We start from the raw sequence: 6,256 nt of genomic DNA, 5'->3' as shown, positions 1-6,256 counted from the left end.
GTTTCTATTTCCATTTTTAGATTCTGGATGGTTTTGCTCATTTCCTTCACCTGTTTGTGTTTTTCTGTGGTTCTTTAAGGGATTTTTGTGTTTCCCCTTTAAGAGCTTCTAACTGTTTACCTGTGTTCTCCTGTATTTCTTTGAGGGTGCTATTTATGTCTTTCTTAAGGTCCTGTATCATCATCATGATAAGTGATTTTATATCTGAATCTTGCTTTTCCGGTGTGACGGTGTGTCCAGGATTTGCTATGGTGGGTGAATTGGGGTCTGATGATGGCAAGTGACCTTGATTTGTGTTGTTTTTTTTCTTACACTTGCCCCCTCCCCCCTGCCATGTGGTTATCTCTAGTGCTCCCTGCCCTTGCTTAATCTGAAATGGAGCCTGTCCTTCCTGTGATCCTGGTTGTGTCAGAACTCCTCAGAGTCAAGCTGTCTCTGTGATCCTGTGATTCTGGGATTCTGGGATCCTGGGCTTGTTAGATCACCTGGGAGTGTGGCTTTCTCTCTGTGTTATGGGACTGGCTGCAGAGCTTGTGCTCCAGGTCTGCTCAGAACACTAACCCAGATATACCTGAAGGAGCCGGAGTCACTGGGCTGATGGAGTTCCTGTGTGCCTGGTCCTGCTGGTCCCAGTGACTCCCAGTGTTGGGACAGATGTTGGTTCCTGCTCACCTCTGATCCTGGGTGTGTCAGAGCGCCTGGGAGTGTAGCTTCCTCTGGGTGTTGTAGGACTGGCTGCGGAGCATGAGCCCAAGGTCTACTCTGGCCCCCAGTCCAGACAGACTGGAAGGGACCCAAGTCACTGGGCTGGCGGAGTTCCTGTGTGCCTGGTCATGTTGGTTCCAGTGACTCCCAGTGTTGGGACAGATGTTGGTTCCTGCTTACCTCTGATCCTGGGTGTGTCTGAGCACCTGGGAGTGGAGCTTCCTCTGGGTGTTGTGGGACTGGCTGCAGAGCTTGTGCACAAGGTCTGCTCTCTGATCCTGGGTGTGTCAGAGCGCCATTTTTTCTTTCTTTTTTTTTTTTTTAAGGAAGTGATACTTCAAGTTTCAATACATCAATTATATTCATATATTGTTCTATGAAGAAATATGGGTGGGTAGAATCATAATGCACTGTATACATATATGAAATTCTTAAAGACGAAATTAAAGAGTTACAGCTAAAAGCAGAAACATCTCAACGAGGAAGAACATATCCTAGAAGGAGGCTCCTAGATTTTTACTGACAAAATTATATTGTGTTTACATCTAGCATAACCTACAGGCTAAGTATGATAAGTTTAGATCAGTTTTCAATACATTAATTGATTGTTCAGATGGGCTCGAGCTTACAGCTATTTGTGTGCTTTCTAAAACTGCTGTCCATTTTGTGCTGTGGATACTGCAATAGTTCAGGGATTAAGGAGATGAGCTCGGGAGTTACCAGCTAAGAGGTGAAATCCCACTTCCGCCTCACAAATTGCTAACTCAGCTTTGGGGATGTTACGTAATTTCATTGAACTGTGGTGTCTCACCTGAGAAACAATCACACTGTGTTGTGTTGTGCTAACTGCTCTCCTGGTGGTTACCAGGGCTCTCTAGGAAGGAACTTGATTGCTATTTCCTTGATGAACTAAGGGTTTCTTTCTTCACAGCCTCTTTCCTCTAACCTGAATCAGGTTGATTTACTATTTGTGGTGATTGGAATAGAGATGGCTCCCACAGACTCGTGGGTTTGAATGCTTGCGCATAGGGAATAGCACTATTAGGATGTGTTGGAGTAGGTGTAGCCTTGTTGGAGGAAGCAGATGCTCAAGCTATGTCCAGTCTGACAGTCTCTCACTGCTCTCTTCTGATCAAGATGTGAAACTCTCAGCTCCTTCTCCAGCACCATGTCTGTCTGCATGCTGCCATGCTTTCCACCATGATGACAATGGACTAAACCTCTGAAACTGTAAGCCAACCCTAGTTATAAATGTTTTGAAAGGGTTGCCTTTGTCACAGTGTCTCTCCACAGCAGTAAAACTCTAAGACACCACTGTCATTATTTTGCTTGTTTTCATTTGCATTAATGGCATCTAATTAAGTATTTCTTAATTTTAAATCTTTTAAAGGAAAGATAGGTTAAATTTTCTTTTTAAGACTTACTAGTTCTTTTTTACTATTTACTTTTTTTTTCTTAACCTTTTCCCCCTCTTTAATTATTTTGTTTCTTTAAATTACATCACAGCCTCCTGAGGCCTCTGTGAGCTGATTTTTATGGTCCTCCTTAAATCTGAATTTTACCTTGCACATCAAGTCTGTTGCTTTGGCCAATATTCATTCCCTGCTTCCACGTGTCTATATACATTTCTGAATGTCTCATTCTGTTTTAAAAATTGCAAAATATCGTACATACTTGAAGTTCTTTGTGCATTTTGAAAATTATGCTTGTTTTCCAAAGGAGCTGCTCCGTACAGCAGCTCCTCCCTGCTTCACCGGCCTAAGCACTTCCAGCCACGCTTGCTTCTATTTGTTACATTTCCAATCCAGCCCCCACCCTTGCAGACAGGATTCTGTCTTTCCTCTACTAGATCACTCCTCATTTCCAGGTCGCATAGGTAGAACACCGACCTACAAACAGTTCTTGGGCCGGTCTCTCCTTTCTGTTCACTCCTGGCATTGTAAAGATAATATTGATCTTAGACATCACTTTGTATAATTTCCTCACTTTGCAAATAAAGGTGCCAAGGCCTAGACACCCTCGCTCAGGACCTCGTGTCCTTCCTTTCTGGCCACGACTGCCCTTGAGAGCAAAGATTCTGTTTGTATAGACAGCTTTGTTTGTCTAAATATGTTTTGGTGCTGAAAAAAATTCTATAGAATATATTCATGTAATTTTAGAAGTTAAATATCAAAGTGTTATGTTCTTTGCCATCCTGGGTGCTGGCTGGCTGGCTCAGTAGGTGAGGGTACTTGTCAGGAAGTGTGGGGGCAGGCTTTGAGGCCTTGTATACTCTCAAGCTACAGCTAGCCTCACCGTCTCCTCCTCGATGCCTTTGTATCAAAATGTAGAACTCCCATTCCTTCTCTAGCACCATGTTTGCCTGCATGGCCTGAGTTAGATTTCTAGAACCTACATGGTGGAAAGAAAACTAATTTCTAAAATTTGGGCTCTGACCTACAGACATGCAAAAGATACATGTAAAATGTTTTACAATAAGTGATGCTGATACTGCTCAAATTCAATGGGAAGTGACTTTGAACTCTTGCTTGTGCCATGTATGTGCATTCTTCTGCCATCTATCAGTCCAATCTAAGGGTTAGAGATAAACATAATTCCCATATCGAGCAGTATTTAACACAATTGTCCTCATTCATTTTCTACTAGTTGTTTTGATTACATGAAAAATAGACAAAGTTATTAAACTATAGAATATTACTCAATTTTGTGCTTAAATTCAAGCATAGTAGAAACATTTTTGGACTTGTACAGTTGCACAGACTTAAATTTGCATTTTATCTCATCTTTGAATATCATAAGATGGTACAGCAGTACAAATGTTGCATCCCGAGAATCCTTGATACAGATACATATTTATCGCAATGTTCCCAAGAGACAATTTTCATCAACAAATACTTCTCTTTTTCATCTCTTAGGAATGTAAAATGCAAATGCAAAGTCTACTAGAAACACAAGTGAGCGGCTGTGTTACGTTATCTCTAGGGGATGCTGAATGCCAAGCAGACGGATGCATATGAATCATGGCACAATGGCTCTTCTGGGAAGGTGGAGCATAGCACAGAATTCGCCCATTAAAGGCAACTAGTACTAATTGGAATAATTTTATCCTGACCAAGTTTAGGAATGTTTAGAAAATGAAGGAGGAAATTTAATAGATTAGAACTAGCAAGCCTCATAGCCAGATATAGTCAATCCAATCCTTATTTGGCACTTTAAGAACTCAGTGAATTTACAGTCAGTGAAGCCTTCACTTACAAGTCTGAAATAAAGATTTAAAAAAAAGGAGCTCTGTAGAAATTTCTGAGGACCAGGAAAAGTAAATATATGTAAAGCTTGAGGAACATTGGAGTTGCTCAAATATTTTCTTTTGCTACCTACCTTTTCCTCCTCTGCAGAAATCACTATAAGAGTGAAATTAAATTTGCATAATTCAAATGCCTCTCATATGTCCTTTTCTCCTAGAAGCACATTTTAAAAATGAATTACAAAAGACCACCTACAGAATGAGAGAAAAATTTGCAAAGAATATATCTAATAAGAAACTACTACCCAGACTATCTGAGAAATTTCTTCATCTAAAAATTAAAGAGAAATTACCTGGTTTAAAGATGGGAAAAGGATTTGAATAGACTCTTCTTTCAAATGATATAAAGGTCCCCATGAAGCCTGTAAAACTATACGATGGCATAGTCATCAGAGAAAGGTCCATCAAAGTTATAGTGAGGTTCCCCATCACATCTGCTAAAGTGAGCACCATCTAAGAGACAATTGAGAAGCTGGAATGCCCATTCACTGCTGGTAGGAATGTAAAGGGGCCTTGGGAAGCCGCTGGGCAGGTTCTTACAAAGTTAAGCATGGAGTTAACTGATGATCAGGCAGTTGCACTCTTAGGTATACACACAAGAGGGTGCAGAGTGCACATTCACATGAAAACATACATGGATATTTAAAAGAGCTCTTCTGAAAGTGGGAACAGCCCAGTTGTCCAGCAACATACAAATGAATGAAGAAAATATGGTGAATCCATACACTGCAATGCTGTTTTCAATAAATACATGGGATTCAGGAGATTATCATTCCTGAAAGCAGTGTTCTTTTCTTCTCTCTTGGATTTCTCATCCTTCCTTCACAATCTTTTCCAATTGTCTCACATTTCTTAGACATTATGCTGTTATTTTTTCACTCTGCTTCACTATGGTAATGTGTAACAGGATTTTCCCTGTCCCATCGCACTAAAATATTAGGGCAGCAGGAGGCCTGTGATTGGACAGGGAAAAGGGAGGCAGACCTAAGAGTTGCAGAGACAGCATCTCAGGGAAAGGAAAGAAGGCCAAGATGGAGGCAGAAGGTCATAAGGTCAGAATAATTGGAATAATTGAGAACTTATTGATATATAAATCTGATTGGCCAATTATAAGCTTCAAGAGTTTTGATTTACTTGGTTACTAGAAAGGGGTTGATGGTGGAGAAGGAACTAGCGGCTCCAGGGACAAGTGAGCCAGAGCTGAAAACACAGCGATTGGACTGGACGCAGTGGGGGCTAGCTGGAGAGAGTTCCCAACAGCAGAAGTGCGGGAAGCCTGCAGGTCTGGCCCCACCAGGGAGAGTTGGTGGGCTGAGAGAAGCAGGAGCGCAGAGAGTGGTGGTTTCATTTTTAACGTTTCCCCAAGAGTAATGTTCCCATTGACAGATCAAGTTTAGCAATTGTTCACCCTTTCACATCTGTCCTAATGGAGATCCCAGTGAAGTAGCTGTTCATTGACTCGACAGTGACTTTACTCTCTAAAGCTTTTGTCGCTCTACTTTTCTGTTTACATCCTCAACCTGTACAGCACACGGCTTACTCCATCAGGTAGAGCTCTTAGGCTGCTTCCTACTCTGGTATGATAATTTCAACATCTCTGCCCTACCTGAGGTTCCTTCTGACCCTTCAAGCTCCAGTGTTCACTTAGAGTGACTGGTCATTTGTCCTTGATAGCTACATATGAAGCACTTTGTAAGGAAACAGGCTATAAATGAATCTTGGACAGTGCTGTGGTGATGGTTGAGGTGTGTGGAGACGGTTTTTATTTAGTCCCCAAATTTGAATGGACAGTGAACGTCACAAGTGCTTCTCTGGCTGCCCTCCTCTCGCGTGGAACAGGATAGTGAGAAGAGGCTGGCACCAGGGGACATTCCTTGTCTCATGATATACACTCTGGTAAACAGTTTTCTTTTTTAATAGTTACATGCATTGTGATTCTTTTTACCCCATTGCCCTCTGCTCTCCCTCTTCCGTTCCCTCTGAATCTCTTCAACCCACCTATTCTTCTGGTAACTATACCTTTAGAGAAAACAACACACTCTCCTTCATTAGCAATCACTAGCTCCCCAGAAAGAATGGGGTCTCATCAGCCTCTGTACCCATGGTGGAAGGATGGAAGTCCCAATCTTTATGTATTGTATTGTGCTTAGCATATATGAAACTCTAGGGCTGTCTCCATGATTACAAAAGGGAAAAAGCTGACAAAGAGGGAAGAGGGAAGAAAATGGGGAGGAGGAGGAGGAGGAG

Source organism: Mastomys coucha, unplaced genomic scaffold (assembly GCF_008632895.1).
Source record: "Mastomys coucha isolate ucsf_1 unplaced genomic scaffold, UCSF_Mcou_1 pScaffold22, whole genome shotgun sequence".
Taxonomy (NCBI): domain Eukaryota; kingdom Metazoa; phylum Chordata; class Mammalia; order Rodentia; family Muridae; genus Mastomys; species Mastomys coucha.
This window is presented reverse-complemented; position numbering follows the sequence as displayed.